Source organism: Epinephelus moara, chromosome 20 (assembly GCF_006386435.1).
Source record: "Epinephelus moara isolate mb chromosome 20, YSFRI_EMoa_1.0, whole genome shotgun sequence".
NCBI classification, from domain to species: domain Eukaryota; kingdom Metazoa; phylum Chordata; class Actinopteri; order Perciformes; family Serranidae; genus Epinephelus; species Epinephelus moara.
The window spans coordinates 2,467,463-2,483,778 of NC_065525.1; the positions used below are offsets into that span (position 1 = coordinate 2,467,463).

Below are 16,316 nucleotides of genomic sequence, written 5' to 3' on the forward strand. Positions count from 1 at the left end.
TCAGTTGCTCTTCCTGAGGTTTCTACCGTTTTTTTCCCCGTTAAAGGGGTTTTTTTGGGGAGTTTTTCCTTATCCGCTGCGAGGGTCATAAGGACAGAGGGATGTCGTATGCTGTAAAGCCCTGTGAGGCAAATTGTGATTTGTGATATTGGGCTTTATAAATAAAATTGATTGATTGATTGATATACATGTATATATATACACGTATATATGTATGTATGTATATATATATATATATATATATATATTTATTCATTCATTCATATTCATATGATATGCTATGGACTACACTATTATTACAATCAAGGACATGAATGTATTTATTGAGGAAAGGAAAATTTGCCAAGAACATGCTGTTTATTCAAAGACAGAGCTTTATTAGCAGAAACACAAACACACAACTATGTACAAAAATGTCCACACAACAAACGGGAAGCTCAGGAGAAGGCCAAAATCCTACAGCACCGTGAAGTGTCTGTCTGCCGCCTCGGAGCTGTAGGTAACTGGTGGTATTCTGTCCGAATTTGGTCCATTTTGCAGACGTCTGTGGTGCGCTGCCCTGTACTTGGGAATTGCCTCTAATCTTAACTGCAGCGAGGCAGAGGGCTCGGTGAGCTCCTGGCTACGAAAGACCGGAGGTCGCACAATCCATCCAGACACCTCGCCAACAATGCCATCTTCCTCATCGGACATTAGGTCTATGGTGGTGCACTTCCAAAGGTCCACCTCATCGTCGGCAAGCACACTCTGTCTCGCTTCCAGCAGCTGTAAAAACAATCAATAAAGACAATCAGTACTGCGCAATGCACTGCGTATGGACACAACACATCTATTAATGCACCTGAAAAATAGTCTCTTTAACTCCCCTCAGACTGGCGTCCGCGCTCCCTCCCTTCTCTGTTAAATGGCATCTCACAGGCGCACTACGTCATCAAACCATGTGATGTTTGGTATCAACGATTTGGCATCGTTTTTCTTTTATTCCTTATGGGTCTCACACCAGAGCAGCCTAAACACACGAAGTCCAAAATCGCGATGAGTGGTGACAAGTCATGTCATGCCGTTTTTCGAGGGGAAAAGTTAAAGGATTACTCGCGATCTCATGCCGAGTCGTCAATGGACACGTAGCTGGTTTATAAAAGGTGAGATCTCACTCCTACCACTATTTTTGGCTGAGATATACCGCCTAGAAAGTGGGATCACAACTTTCACGTTTCATATGGCTTTATTTGGTGATATTTTATGGTGTTTCTGTGTCAAAAACAACATCAGCTATCATAATCACACCTGATTTCAATGAGGTACAATGTTTGAAGCTGGCTGAGTGTTGTTTGATCACTGATAGTACTGTTTTGAAGCGGAGTGAGCGCTCTTGTCATGTGGCGCTCCGCCTGGATCTTTTCATGGAAAAAACACTGTAGAATGGTCATACGTTGAGCAGTCTTCTTCAAACTTGAAATAAATGTTCATTGATAGTGTGCCTACAGCCCCACAGTGTCATTTACCTGCTCAGATGAAGCCACAGACAGTTATTCATCCTGAAAATCATTTTTTTTATTTTACTTACTTGTTACTGACTTCAGAGGCCCATTACTCTGTCTCTGTATCACCTAGAGTGTTTCTGACACTTTCACAACAAACTTCAGAGAGTTTTCTTTCTGGCAAGACCTCATGCATGCATGTAGTCAGAGCGGTTCAGACGCTACAGTCATTTTAATTTGGGTATGTCATTTTAGGCGTTTTTGCTACAAAATGGGGGTGGAGCGCAAGATGGTAGTCACATTGACCAAAACGGATCTAATCTAATAAGTCTTACCCTCTTTCTTCTCGATCGACTCCGAGCTGAACTCTTCACAGCTTCCGCCTGCGATGTGAGATCTGGCTGTCTGTACCTGAAGCTCCTGCGTACTGTCTCATAGTATTACAGGCAGCTGGAAAACAATTAAATGAGAGTGGTATGAATAAAAAAACGTAAGTCACAGTATAATTAAACAAGGAAGGAGCAGGAACAAAACAGTTAAAGATACTTACACACAATGGCGTCACTATCAGCGTTATGTAAATCTGGACTTTAGGACATAGCTCCGAGCAAGTCACGGCCTCGTTATGAGGCGAGGTTAGTCTGTGAAAACAAAATGAACGGTTAAGCTCTGTATCTATTAACGTATCTATTTCCTTATACAGCAGAATGAAAGCATATTCTTTAAATCTTACGCTTGCTCCGGTTCGTAGCGCCTACAATTTGTCTCCAAGTTGTGATGACGGCGTACTGCTTCCTGTAAATTACAAGACCAAAAACATACACTTTTATAAAACAGCTTACACTGGTTCTGCTCACTTGTTCTTTTACAAGGCTACTAGGCTACTTATAGTTTAGCTAGCAGTCACCGAACATATTCTTACCGCAATCTTGGGATTGTGCACCCGTCTTCTCTTCTTAGAGTTAGTCTCTTCCACACACTTTTTCGACTCCAAAGCAGCCAACCTATCCTCTATGGAGAGCAACCTGGAGTTTACTACAGTGAACTGCTCATTCACATCAGCAGCAAGCAGAGTAAGCTGACGAGACAGCCCACTGATAGCATTCAGCAGTTTCTTCTCGCCGGTCTGCGGACTGGCTGAAAGGGGTTGATCGCGTCCATGCAGAGGAGTTGAAGGCGAGACACCGTCCAGCCATTGTAGTTCACGAAACGGCAGTTAAAACACAGGAAATGGAGGAAAAGGTCTGAGTACAAGAATAAAAACATGTCTGTATATGCTTGTCTTGCAGGTACTGCTGTATGAGTCATGCCCATGACTTTGCACGTGATTGGACGAGGTGCCCATGACCTCGCCCATGATTGGACGAGGGCTCCTCGTCCAATCACGTGCGAGGTCATTGTTATACGGAAGAACTCGCGAGACGAGCTTGCATATGTTTATGATATAAACAGGCACGGTGTACCTATGAAGCTCTGTGATATAAACAAGGTGTGCAGTCAGTTGAAAGATGGAAGTCCCAAGACTGAAGAAAAGACCTCGGTGCCTCTGTGAACATTGCAACAACTGCCAAGCAAGGCCCGCGTCAATTTCCGACAATTCACGGCAGTTTTCGGTGTTGCCTGCAAATTGCCGTGTGCAGTCGTAAACGTGAACTTCCACGACAATCTACAGTGCCGCTTACTGACGAAAATCCCACTTTTCATGCAGTGAAGGTTACACAAGAAGAAGAAGCAGCAGAAGGACACTTCTCTCGACAGCTGAGCGGAGCTGCGGAGTCCGCAGTCCACAGAGCCTCTGAGACAAACTAAACAAAACACTTGCAGGCTCCTCCACTTCATTTAAAAACATACATAAACCTTATTAAGTTGTCATAATGCATGTTACAATGCAAGATAAGTTGAATATAGTCCCTTGACAAGCCGCTGATTTGAAAAACATTAAACTCCAATTGAAGGGCCTCTTGAATTAGTGGTATAGAAGTGTCTGATGTATAACAGTATCATCTCCATATAATTGTACACAACAGTTGGAGAAGCAGAGTGGGAGATCATTTATAAAAATTAGGGCTGCCCCCAAATAGACGACCAAGCGTTAGTCGACCAAGACGTCATTAGTCGACCTAAATTCCATTGGTTGACTGGTCGAAGAAAAAAAAATGAAAAGCTAGAGGGCCTTTAATTTGAAGGGCCAGATACAGGAAGTCGTTACACTCACGGTCAGTTTTTTTACACGGCTAGTCCCTGCAATATCGCGATTATAGACAGTAACTAATGATATAATGTCGGGCAAGAAATCTAAAATCTGGGATCATTTTGAAAAGAAAAAGGACGACCCCAAGAAGGTGACTGGGATCATTTTGAAAAGAAAAAGGACGACCCCAAGAAGGTGACATGCAAACTCTGCAAACAGACCTTCGCCTATCATTCGTCAACGACGAACATGATGTATCATCTAAAACATGTAAGTAGCTACTTGCCTAGCACGGCCGCCCTAACATTTGAAAGCCGAGATAAATAATACATTTTAATATTATCATGCGCTAGTATAGGCCTACTGGGGAAGCTAAATTATCCAGCTCACTGTGTGTTTTACTTAATGTGTAAATCTCTCTACAGGCGCATCCACTTTACTGCGGAGATGACACGGCACCCTCCACTTCAGCATTGACGCAGCAAAAGCTCGTTATGAAACCCCCTCTTTCCGAAAAAAGGAAGAGAGATCTAACGGAAAAAATAGCGGATTTCATTGCGCTCGACATGAGACCAGTAAATATTGTCAGCGGTGAAGGTTTTAGACAATTGATTGAATTCCTAGAGCCAGGATACAGCCTTCCTAAACGTGAAACTGTAATGCACGCGATTACAACCAAATACAACACTACGAAAGAAGCGATTCTGGACAAGATTAAAAGCTGTACAGCACTCAGCTTCACAACGGACATCTGGACATCTAACCAGATGGAGAGTTACATGACAGTCTCTGCACATTTCATTTCTGACGACTGGCGACTGCATTCATTTGTGCTGGAAACGAAAGTTTTGGAGGTGAGCCACACAGCTGCTAACATAGCAGAGCGACTCAGCCAGGTAATGGCAGACTTTAGGATCCCTGCAGAAAAGAGGGCCGCTGTTGTACATGACAATGCCGCGAACATGGTGTTGTGCGTGGATCAGCTATCTCATAACTCGTCCTGGGGTAATGTCCAGGGAGTTCGCTGTGCGGGGCACACTTTGCAGCTGTGCATAAATGCGGCTCTTAAAAAAGATCCAATCTGCTGAGTCATTGCAGCTGCCAGACGTCTTGTGGGACATTTCAAGAAAAGTGCCAAGGCTACAGCAGCCCTTACTGACAAACAAAAACAACAGAAAGTGGCTGAACACAAACTCATCCAGGATGTCTCCACACGCTGGAACTCCACTTACTTAATGCTGGAGCGTCTCCTGGAACAGAGGTGGCCGGTCACAGCCGTGCTTTCCGACCCCGGTACCACCCACCAGTCTGACCGCGATCTGGATCTCACCACGGCCCATTGGAGGATAGCGGAGGACATAGTCTCGGTGATGAAGCCAATGGTCACACTCACGGAGCTGCTTTTGCAGGATGTTAATGCATCTCTGTCTGGCACGCTGCCCATGCTCATAAACATGAAAAGACGCCACCTGTTGCTGCACGATGATGACAACACGACTGTGACCGCACTGAAGAAAACGCTCACTGAAGAAATTGACACGAGATGGGAGCTCAGAGGGAATATCGAGACTAGCATTTACATCCAAGCTGCTGTCTTGGATCCACGATTCAAAAGCCTGTCATTCCTCGAGGTAGAGAAACGGGACGAGGCTTACACGACGGTGTCGGATTTGGCTGAGAGTTTATCTCCAGCAGAAGAAGCTGATGCTCAGAGTGAGGACAGGGACAGCAGTGGAGATGAAAGTGAGCCCAGTCCTGCACCAAAAAAGAAGCAGGAAAAGTAGGAGGAGATATCCATGTTGATGGCTATGGCTACAGACGAAGAGCAGCAGACAGAAGGACGGAACGATGAAATGAAACAATACTTGGAGGACAGAACAAAAGTTGATTCGGGACCGCTAACATGGTGGCAAAAAAATGAGGACCGCTATCCCAAGCTGGCCAGAGCAGCCAAGCGTGTGCACTCCATCCCATCCACGTCCACGCCATCGGAGCGCATCTTCTCCAAGGCCGGCTTCATTGTGAGTAAGACACGGAGCTCACTTCTCCCCGACAACGTGGATAAACTTGTGTTCCTTTCTCATAATATAAGAAAGCTAACTGAGAGCCAGGGGGATAAAACTGTGAGTAAGGTGGTTGCGTGAAACAAAATGTGTGATTGAGCCTACATTTTCATTAGCGTTCTGACTTCAGAAAAAAATGTAAAGTTGAGTTTTCATTCATGTTGAGGCTAATTCTCTGTTTATTTGCACTGGCAATTACGCTATCTTAAGTGTTTCAGTTTGCTTAATACTTAATTATTCGTTTATTCATTTTTCCTATTTTATTTCAATTGTGACCTAATTGTGTTATTATAGTTATAGTTATTGTGTTGCATCAAGTTCAGAAGCTGTGTGGTGTGTTGAAATAAATAATCAGAATGTTCCGACAGTCTCCTTGCTGATTTTTCTGACGCATTCAGAATTAGAATCTGAAATAATTTGCCGGTGTCATTAACAGGCGGCTGACTTTGTGCGCGGCTGCGCACACTTGTAAAATTGATAGTTTTAAGTGTTTCAGTTTGCTTAATACTTAATTATTCGTTTATTCATTTTGCCTATTTTATTTCCATTGTGACCTAATTGAAGTTTTATTTCATTTTAAGGCTATACTTCTCCGTTGGTCTGTTTATTTGCACTGATTGCTGAATGCCTATTTATTCATTTTTGCTTATTTTATTTGCATTCTGACCTAATTTAAGTTTTTATTTCATGTTGAGGCTACTTCTCCGTTGTTCTGTTTATTTTTGGAATGACAGCCTATATTTTTCTTTTAATTGTTTTAGATTGTTGTAGAGCTATTTATTCGTTATCTACATTTTAAAAAGAAACGAAAATATATTTAATTTGTATGTTTGTTTTTTTACAAAGTTATTGTGTTGCATCAAGTTCAGAAGCTGTGTGGTGTGTTGAAATAAATAATCAGAATGTTCCGACAGTCTCCTTGCTGATTTTTCTGACGCATTCAGAATTAGAATCTGAAATAATTTGCCGGTGTCATTAACAGGCAGCTGACTTTGTGCGCAGCTGCGCACACTTGTAAAATTGATAGTTTTAAGGCTCATAATTTATAAGTTATTCAGTCGCCAAGGCTGTAAGATGCTACAGTTATACTATGTAATTGAAAATTAATTAAATGTTCAGTCTCCTCTCCTTGCTGGTTGTTCTGACACATCACAATCATTACCGCTTTGCCGCAGGTCTCATTAGCAGGTGGCTGGCTTCGTGCGTGAGCTTGTAAAAAATAATAACCTATTTTAAAGGCTAATTATTACTGCTTTGTAGGCCTATTTCTCGGTAATGTAGCAAGCAAACTGTTAACAATATTACTTAACATTCTATCTCAGCGCTGGAATTCAAACTGTCTTGTTGCTCCCCAAAATCATTATCTGCGACGATTAGTTGACTAATGGCCCTAAATGACAACTACTGGTCGACCAAGAAAATCTTTGGTCGGGGGCAGCCCTAATAAAAATTGAGAAAAGAAGTGATCCTAAGGTAGAGCCTTGAGGGACACCGTTCTGCTGAATAAGTAGGTCTGATTTACATCCTCTCAATACAACACATTGCTTTCTATTGTGAAGATAAGAATTAAACCATAGTAGCGCATGTTGGGAGAGACCAATTGCATGAAGCTTGTCTAACAGAAGATAGTGATCAACCAGATCAAAAGCTTTGGTGAGATCAATAAATATTGCTCCTGTGAGATGACCACGATCAGAAGCAGATAAAGTATCATTGGTAAATTTTAATTTTAAGAGCGCAAACAATATTATTGATATTAAGGTACTCTGATAATTGGTTGTAATAATTTTCTCAAATACTTTGGCAATGGCACAAATAATTGAAATAGGTCTGTAGTTATTAGGGTCAAGTGTGTCGCCACCCTTGTGGAGAGGAGTTACACGTGCACATTTCCAAATAGTTGGAACTACACATGTACTTAATGAAAGATTAAACAGGTCAGCCAATGGATAATTAAGAATATGAGATGCTAATTTAATGAACTTGGTTTAAATCCCATCTAGTCCAGGACCACTGCTCTCTTTTAGGTCACAAATTGCATTGCAGACATCAACAGGAGTTACTGTATGAAAATAAAAATAACTTTGACAAGGTGTGATGAAATTAGAAGTCATGTGTACAGTCTGAGGAGTTAAGCTGGAACAGAGGAAAAATGTTGATTGAGCTCACATGCAATAAGTGACGGATCTATCAGCATTGTGTGTGCAGCTCTTAGTTGACTAATACAGCGTTTATCTGAAGTATGAAATGTTTTTTATTTTACTCCAAAATTGTTTAGGATTTTTGACATTTTCACTTAGACATTCTTTATAATAATTAGATTTTGCATTTCAAACTTGCGTCTTGCTGATATTTCTTAGTTGTCTGTATGCTTCCCAATCATCATGTTTCCTTGACAAACGAAATTTTGACCATGCTTTATCCCTCTGTCTAAAAATGGATATAAGTTCAGAATTGATCCAAGGCAAATAGAGTGTGCCAGTAAACCCGGAACTCCGTTAGCGCTTTTAGCACTTCCAGTTCTCTCGTGAGTTTCAGGTTTCGTTCTACGACATAAAACACGTCAGTAAATACCCTACTTGTGAATTTTGAAGCTTTTACGTGTCATAAAAAAGGCGGTTGCTAACAAGTTGCTCAATATGACTACAAACCCTGTCGGGGACATTAAACGTCATCAGCCCCAAACAGGCGAGAGTGCTGGCAGTCCGCCATTACAGCTTCTTATTTAGCTTAAACAGTCTGATTTCCCCATTATATGTTTTTAAAATAAAGCGGCCGAAATCACTGGGCTTGACGCTAACTTTTTTTCCCAAGGAGCACATGTGCTCCTAAGTTGAAAAAGTAAGGAGCGCACAAAGAACTTTAGGGGCACAATGTAAATTGATCAAATAATGTGTTTTCCGTAATAAACGTGATGCAAATAGACATTTACAAGCAAAATTATTTAATGAATTTGTATACAAAATGTACAGAAAGGTAAAATCATCAAGTTTTGAAAAAGTATTGCAATTTAATTTTGTCTTTAATGTTATTATCTTATATTATCTTTGCAATATGATTATCTTATATAATGTTATTACTATCCTAAAACATTCTCCAGGTCCTCTGAAACTCTGCAGGACTTATTTCCACCCTGCCCAGCAGCGGTACTGTGGCGAACGGTCCCTAACTGCGGGGAGAACGGAGGAGGCTTCCCCGGAGGTCCGCCGCTTTTCCCAGTCCCTCTTCTCCGCCACACTTTTACTTATTCCCACCCAGCCGACAGCCTGGCCGTGGAGAAGGGTCCCTAACTGCGGGGAGAACGGAGTAGGCTTCCCCGGAGGTCCGCCGCTTTTCCCGGTCCCTCGTCTCCTCCACACTTTGACTTATTTCCACCCAGCCGACAGCCTGGCCGTGGAGAACGGTCCCTAACTGCGGGGAGAACGGAGCAGGCTTCCCCGGAGGTACGCCCCTTTTCCTGGTCCGTCTCCTCTACACTTTGACTTATTTCCACGCTGCCGACAGTGGGACTTATATTCATTGTGCCGACAGTGGGACTTATATTCATTATGCCGACAGTGGCTTGGAAAACTGCCCATAACCGTGTCACACGGCTGAGTTCCTCCAACATTTGCGGTTAGATTATCTTTTTTTTTTATTGACAAAAATATAGGCTGCTTCGGCTGATTTTTTTATGCGCACGTGCCCCTAAATATTTTTTACAGTTCGCACACACCTATTTTTAGTCGCAAATGCGAGTGAAACGCTCGCACTGTCGAGCCCTGAATCAGTTGAAAGCTTAGTGGCGATGACGTCAAGAGTCATGCGACCGTGGAGTAGTCATGTAGTCCGTTAAAGCCTAATGTTAGCTTTTTACTTCTGGCGATCGCATTTAAGCTTCAAATGCGGTATGAAAGGTGTTCATATGTGAAGATTATCTCGCAGAACAAAACCTGTAAGTATCAGAAACTTGTGTAAGCCACAGAGCTTATTTTCTGACATAATCCAAAACGCAATGCAAAAATCACATTCACTTTCTCTTCCGGGAACCAGCGCAATGCTAAACTTCCGGGTTTTGACGTCAGCCCTGGCACACTCTGTGTCTGCCTTTAACTTTGGCCATTTTCCATGGAGTGTGTTTGTCAATCACGGCCATGAATTTAGAATAAAAGAAATCCCATGCATTTTGAACATCAGGTATTAATTGAAATCTTTCCCAGTTAATGGAAAATCAATCATAAATAAACATATTAAAGTCCATTTTCTTGTGTTGTCTAATTTTAACTAATTTTGGAGGGGATTTAGGTAGTTTTATTTTCCAAATACAGTAGACTGCTGAATGGTCACTGAGACAGTCTGACAGAACACCAGCATTTGTGATGTGGATGTGAAACAAATATCCAGTCAAGTAAAGACTGAGAGGATGGAGTGACTCTTGTAGGTTCATTAATTAATTGTGTAAGGTTCAAATTTGAAAAAACATTTTTGTCTCTACAGGAGGACCTATCTAACCAGTTCTTATTAAAGTCACCCAAAACAATAATTTCATTATTACAGTCGATGGAGTTAATAGTTGAACTCAAACAATTAGATGATTCTGCTGGTGCGGCTGGGGGTCTGTATACATTTCCAATCATGATATACTTATTCTAGTGTAGAATTAATTAAAAAAAAAAAAATACACTCAAAATATTTTGGGTCTGTATGAGGAATTATTAGTTCAGAAGACAGGTTTGATGAAACATATGTAGCCCCACCACCACCTCTGCTACATCTGTCAGCTCTATATAACACATAATTTGGTAGTTTGATTTCAGTGTCAGCAATTTTGCTACTCAACCATGTTTCTGAGAGTGTAATAATACTTGGTTTGTGAAAGGCAACCCATGCTCTGAGTAAATCAATTTTTGGTACGAGGCTCCTAATGTTCAAATGTATAATTTTTAATCCTTTTGTTTTATCCAGTTTCCAAACAAGTCATAACTAGCACTGTCACTGCTCAAACATAAGTTGAGGTTATTGTTGATCCACAGATATATGAAAAGGTTGTACACGTAACACACATGAATAACAGATACACAAGACAACATAAACCACATCACAAACACATTAAATTGCAGCCCAACACTTGACCAGAAAAGGAAAATATATCTATATATCTATAAAAACTCAGGTAATATCCACAGATGAAAGCTCATGGGAGAAAATGAAGGAGCATCTCTAGAAACAAGAGTGTATGAAAAGAGGAAAAAGAGAAGAGAGAGAATAAATAAATAAAGAGTATAGGAGGCATACCCTATATACCTATAGTCACGTATTTCTAATATCTCATACTTTCAGTACACATACGTAATTCATTAAAGTATGCAGCATAAACGTCAGAATGAAGGAGGAAAAAGGAGAGTCAATAGGTTACAGTAAAGCGGCGTCTTTATGACAATCAGTTTTCATGACTATTGCGACCTCATTTACGGCCGAAAAAGTAAACATGCCAAAAATTGAGTATAACTAAAGCCCAGCATACACTGTACAATTTTTAAAATCTTGTTGTTAATACCAGCTTACACTGTACGAGTGAATTGTCTGCGATATGCGGCCAAAGCTCACGATTTATGTGCTCACACTGTACGTTCCGATCATCAAGCACGATCAGAGAGCTCACACTGTACGGGTAAAAACGGCTCGTCGGCCCCTGCTGACTGTCCTGCCCGTTGACAGCTGTCAATAAAGATACATTTGAAAGTTCCAATTTGTTCCGGAAGTGCCATTGTTGTCAACGAAGCAGGACAAGCGGTTTGCTTTGATGATTTGCGCTATACTGTGTGCCGAAACGTCCAAAAAGAAGAGGTGTCAGCGCATATGGACTCGCAGATGGCTTGAGAGACATGGACAGTATGGTTTGACCATTTTACAACGAGAGTTGGAGGTAAGCCGGCTACAGCCGGGTGCACCCTCTGTGTGTGTGTTGTACCTCGTCTAGCGCGCTAGCTTGTATGTTTGTTGCGCTTGCTTGAAAATGAGAGCAGAAAAAACTTACCAGGCAGCTGAAGAATATTGGCTATCTCCTGCCAGGGTTTCTCTCGTTGATAGCGGTCGTGGTAGGTGGAAGAAGAAACGTCGAACAGGCACTCATACTGTTGCCACAGCTCAACCAACCTGGCCTCCATATTTACAGTCCACTGACGCGTCGCCATGGTGATCTATGTCTTCGCGCAGGCGCAGTGAGGGATAAATGCACAGACGTTGGCGAGTCGGCTCGTGGCTCTGCTTCAACTGTGCGAATGTCTGTGCCGGCCGACCAAAATTTCTGACATGTCAGAAATTCATCCGACCGTCCGACCGTGGTTCTGGAACAGATGACCGGCCCTCGCCCTGGGCCCCGAGCGTCGGCAGGTTGTGCATCTCAAAAATCGGGTCAAATCCAGTCAAAAATCGTACAGTGTATGCTGGGCTTTAGAGTAGACTAACCGCTGTACAGAAGAATGTCATATACCATGGCATACTATTCCCAGGACAACTCAATTGTCTTTTTATACCGTCAAACGATCAACAGTACATGCAGGGAAACGACTGGATAAAGAAAGGTACTTATAAGGGGAAAGGAAATCGAGAAGAGCACCTCTTACATCCAAGTTATGCCGGCAAGTTCATCAAGGACAGAGAGGATGGAAAGCTCATGGGAGACACAAAGGCAGCCTCAGCCTCTTTGTGACAGCGAAAAAGCTTAGTTTCTCCGTCAACAATCACACTAAGTGTGCATGGATAACGAAGAGAGAACTTCAAGTCAAGTTCACTGAGTTTTTTCTTAACTGTATCAAAGCAGTGGCGTTTCCTCATCAGCTCAGCGATGAAATCTGGATAGATGTTAACGGGAGATCCTTTGTAGAGCAGTTTCTTCTTTTCTCTGGCGAGGCGTAGGATTTTCACTTTATCCTGAAAGTTATGGAGTTTGATCAGGATGGGCTGAGGATGGATTTGGACATCACGCCGGGTGGTAGGACTGCGGTGAGCTCTCTCGATGACCGGTGGCACAGGGAAATTCTCATGTCCCAGGAGGTCCGGAATCAACTTGGACATGAAGCTGTAAATGTCGCGGCCCTCTGCCAATTCAAGAACCTTTACAAAACGGAGATTTGAGGATCTGCTTCGGTTCTCCAAGTCCTCTACTTTGTCGACCAGGTAAGCATTTTCTTTTTCCAGATGCTGAAGCTGGGTCTGATGATCCTGGATGTTGTCTTCATTTGAGCTGACACGTTGTTCCAGCTCAGAGACTTGTTCTCCAAGAGTATTTAATGAAGTTTGGATGTTGCACAAACTGATATGAATGGGATCCATCTTTGAGTCAAAATGGGTCAGCATCTCGGTCTTAATATTTTGGATGGTATCCCACAGCGTTTGTAGTGAGATCAGGCCTCCCTCCATTGTCCCTTTGTTCAGTTTACACCAATCCAAAAAATGATGCTCGTTTCACATGAAATTGATTACAATTGTCACTATAAAGTTCCTGTGACACTACCCAGTCATTGGCGAGAGAGGTGAATGGCTTAAAGTGCACTTAGGACTACCATTCTCATGGATCTGTGCAACACCCTGATGCTACAGCTCAACAGAGGAGCCAAACATGAATCCTGTCACACAAACACCCTGGAGCTGTGTGGTCCTGCCACCGTGAATAGCACAATGCAGGGCCTGAACTTCAGTACTGGATTGTAGTGCTGCGTGATTAATCTAATCGCAATCGCAATTGCGATGTCAGGCTGTGCGATTACATAACCGCATAAAAGGCTGCGATTTGCGATTTAATGTAAATAAATGTTAAGGTGTGTGCCTGTGAATGTGACTGCCTCTCCTGTAGTGTGTGGAGTTTGTAGACATCATGCCCACAAGCTATCCTGGTGCGTGCAGCCGGCGTGCAGCAGTGACCAACACAGACACTGAAGAAGAGCATGAGCTTGACCAAGAACAGCTTGAGTTGGTGGCAAAAAAAACGCAACGTCTATCACATGGCGATACTTTGGATTCAGGTACGGCGACGTTGAACAGAAAGACGTGCTGTGTAAAAGTTTAAAAGTTAAAGTCGCCACGTCCTGCGGCAACACGACCAATCTATATCAGCACTTGAGAAAGCACAGCACAGGGAAAAGAAGGAAGAGTGCATGCAAGAGAAAGCCGAGCTGTGTAACGTTAAAGACAAAGAGACAACTGAAAGCCGCCAGAGCCTCATAAAACAACATTCAAGCACAGTTAAGCAAACATTTGTAAGTGTCACAGGGAAATCATGGACTCTGGTGTGCTGGAATTTGTCATTTACGTGACAACTCCTGAACGCAACACAGGCTCGCTCCGCTGTGTGTACAGTTCAGTGCTGCGCTGCTGTGTGAGCAGCGTGTTTGACTGTGCTCAGTATGTTGATGGTCATTGACACACTGTCTGTCCATAACAATAACTATGTCAGGTCAGTGCCCTCCTAATATAATGTAGGGGAAACACTGAATCAAGCAAAAAGACTCATGATACCATTTCTTTATTATATTGTCAGGGTATATGCAGGAATCCTGAGGTTAATTTCAATACTTTTTAAGACTTTTTTAAGACCTTCCAAAAAAACCTTAAGACCTCATCGCCTCTACAAGCTGTCGTTAGCAGCAACGCATCTTTAACTAACTAAACAGTTGTAGTTTGCAATTAAATCTTAGAGCATAAACATACAACAGAACTCAGATAAGATGAGAAGGATTTTTTATTGTCTTTTGCTCCTCTGTTTGGCGCCTGGACGTGCGCCGTCGCGTGATGTCGCACAGGTACGCGCACAGCCCCGAATGGCAGTCCGAGTGTGCCTACCTACACATTGTTGTTTGTAATAGTCGCGAGGAGGAAAATAAATTATACATTCATGGATACTTTTTGTTAAAGCTTGAATGCCAAGAAAATTTAATACTTCATAAAATCGCGATAAAGACTTAATACTGTTTAAGGGCCTTAATTTTCCGACATTTGATTTATCAACTTTTAATACTTTTTAAGACCCCGCGGACACCCTGATTGTATATTGTAATTATATTGTAATCGCAATCGCAAATCGCGATATTGTCCACCATAATCGCAATCGCACATTTTTATCAAATCGTGCAGCACTACTGGATTGCACATTATTTCATAGCTTCCTGCAAATCTAGCACTTACAATGCAGGAAATTCCCACACACATTTACAGTGATGCCAAATGATGTTCAGTTAACATTTGCACCTGTGTGGAACGGGGCCTACAGGCGGACTAGCTGGAATGCTGCATCAGACAGACCAACATCCACCCCTGGAAAACAAATCTGACACGCTCTCTCTTCCTCTCCCTACAAGGTTACAAGCCCCCTCTGCTATTACAGCATATCTCAGTACAGGGATTACAACAATAAGGATTGCCCGATTGCCCGGGGTAAGTAAAACTCAAGGTCGGGCATGTAAACTAACAACTCACTTGCCCGATCGGGCAAGTTGCTAAAAATAGTAAAAGTTAATAACTAATTGATAAAATAAATGTATTTTAAAACTTGCTCTTCTGCTCTGATGCAGCGGTCTCTCTGCCTGAAATCACAGGCACACGCTGTGTAACAATGTCCTGCCCACAGCCCCCATTGATATTATTTTGCGCGACAGACGCTTCATATAATAACATAACAATATACTATTTATGGTGTTATGTCATCGTGTCATTTCTGTCTGTACATGGTCACGCGTTAACAATTCTCCTCTGCTCTCTGTATTGCGCACGGCGGAGTTCCGCCACACACACAGGTGAGTACGCTAGAGCGGCTCGGGCCGCATTTTCCTGACCAAACCTGACCCCGAGCCCGGTGCAGTTTGTCAGCTGACAAAGTTATTGTTATGGACACTGTGTAAATAACCATCAAGAGACTGCTGTTACGCACAAACAAACAGCTGCTCGCACAGCAGCGCCGCACAGCACTCGTGCTGAGCTTGTGTTGTGTTCAGGCGTTGTCACGTAAACAACAACTTCCAACACTTAAATAGGTCATAGCACAAAACAGCAGCATGTCATGTGACTTTTTACTTTTATTATATTCAATAAAATTGTATGGTCCTAAATCTTGAGACACCTCATATGTAAGCTAGACAGACATTTCACCTGCTCATTACTGTGCACAAATGTACTGTATGTACTTAGTCCTAAAGAGCCCTTCTGGTGCCAGTAGATACATAGAAACATCCCAGCAGGCTGTGCTTTGCAAGCATACAAAAAGTTTCACGTTGTGAAAGTGTGAAAGTGAAAATTATTTTTCATGCGTGTGCTTCACCTCCACTGCTACAACTCCATCCTAGGGGAAACACTGCTGTGTGCGTTTTGTGCAACAGGTGGATGTGGTAGTCTACTGGTAGAGTAGAGAGACAGCTAAGTAGCGTTGAAGTACAGTAGAGCAGGGCAGAGAGATGGAAGCAAAATATATTAAACCCGGTGTTAATACAGCAGAACTGGAGAGGGGTGTGAAAAATAAATAGAGGTGGGCATGGCTAGCAGGGCGCAAAATTATAGACAAATTTTTCACTTTAAGCCCTGACCACTTTAAGCCCTGACACTGTCATTTTT

The 16,316-nt window shown here is 42.4% G+C and overlaps 2 protein-coding genes across 6 annotated transcripts in view; one reads left to right on the forward strand and one right to left on the reverse strand.

Annotated features, from left to right (window-relative positions):
- The window catches only part of ska1 (spindle and kinetochore associated complex subunit 1), a 283,761-nt gene that overhangs the window by 158,557 nt on the left and 108,888 nt on the right, over window positions 1–16,316 (forward strand). The gene's annotated exons all lie outside the window — the stretch shown is intronic.
- The window catches only part of LOC126407387 (kelch-like protein 25), a 148,215-nt gene that overhangs the window by 104,034 nt on the left and 27,865 nt on the right, over window positions 1–16,316 (reverse strand). Inside the window, exons 2-6 of one of the 3 annotated variants that reach the window (XR_007571774.1) lie at window positions 2,404–2,618; window positions 2,215–2,276; window positions 2,032–2,122; window positions 1,817–1,931; window positions 354–765 (exon numbers count right to left, since the gene is read on the reverse strand). The exons of the other annotated variants lie outside the window; for them this stretch is intronic. The gene's annotated coding sequence lies outside the window, so the exon portion shown is untranslated. Of the gene's footprint in view, window positions 1–353; window positions 766–1,816; window positions 1,932–2,031; window positions 2,123–2,214; window positions 2,277–2,403; window positions 2,619–16,316 lie in introns of those variants that run through there. 3 annotated transcript variants of the gene reach the window in all.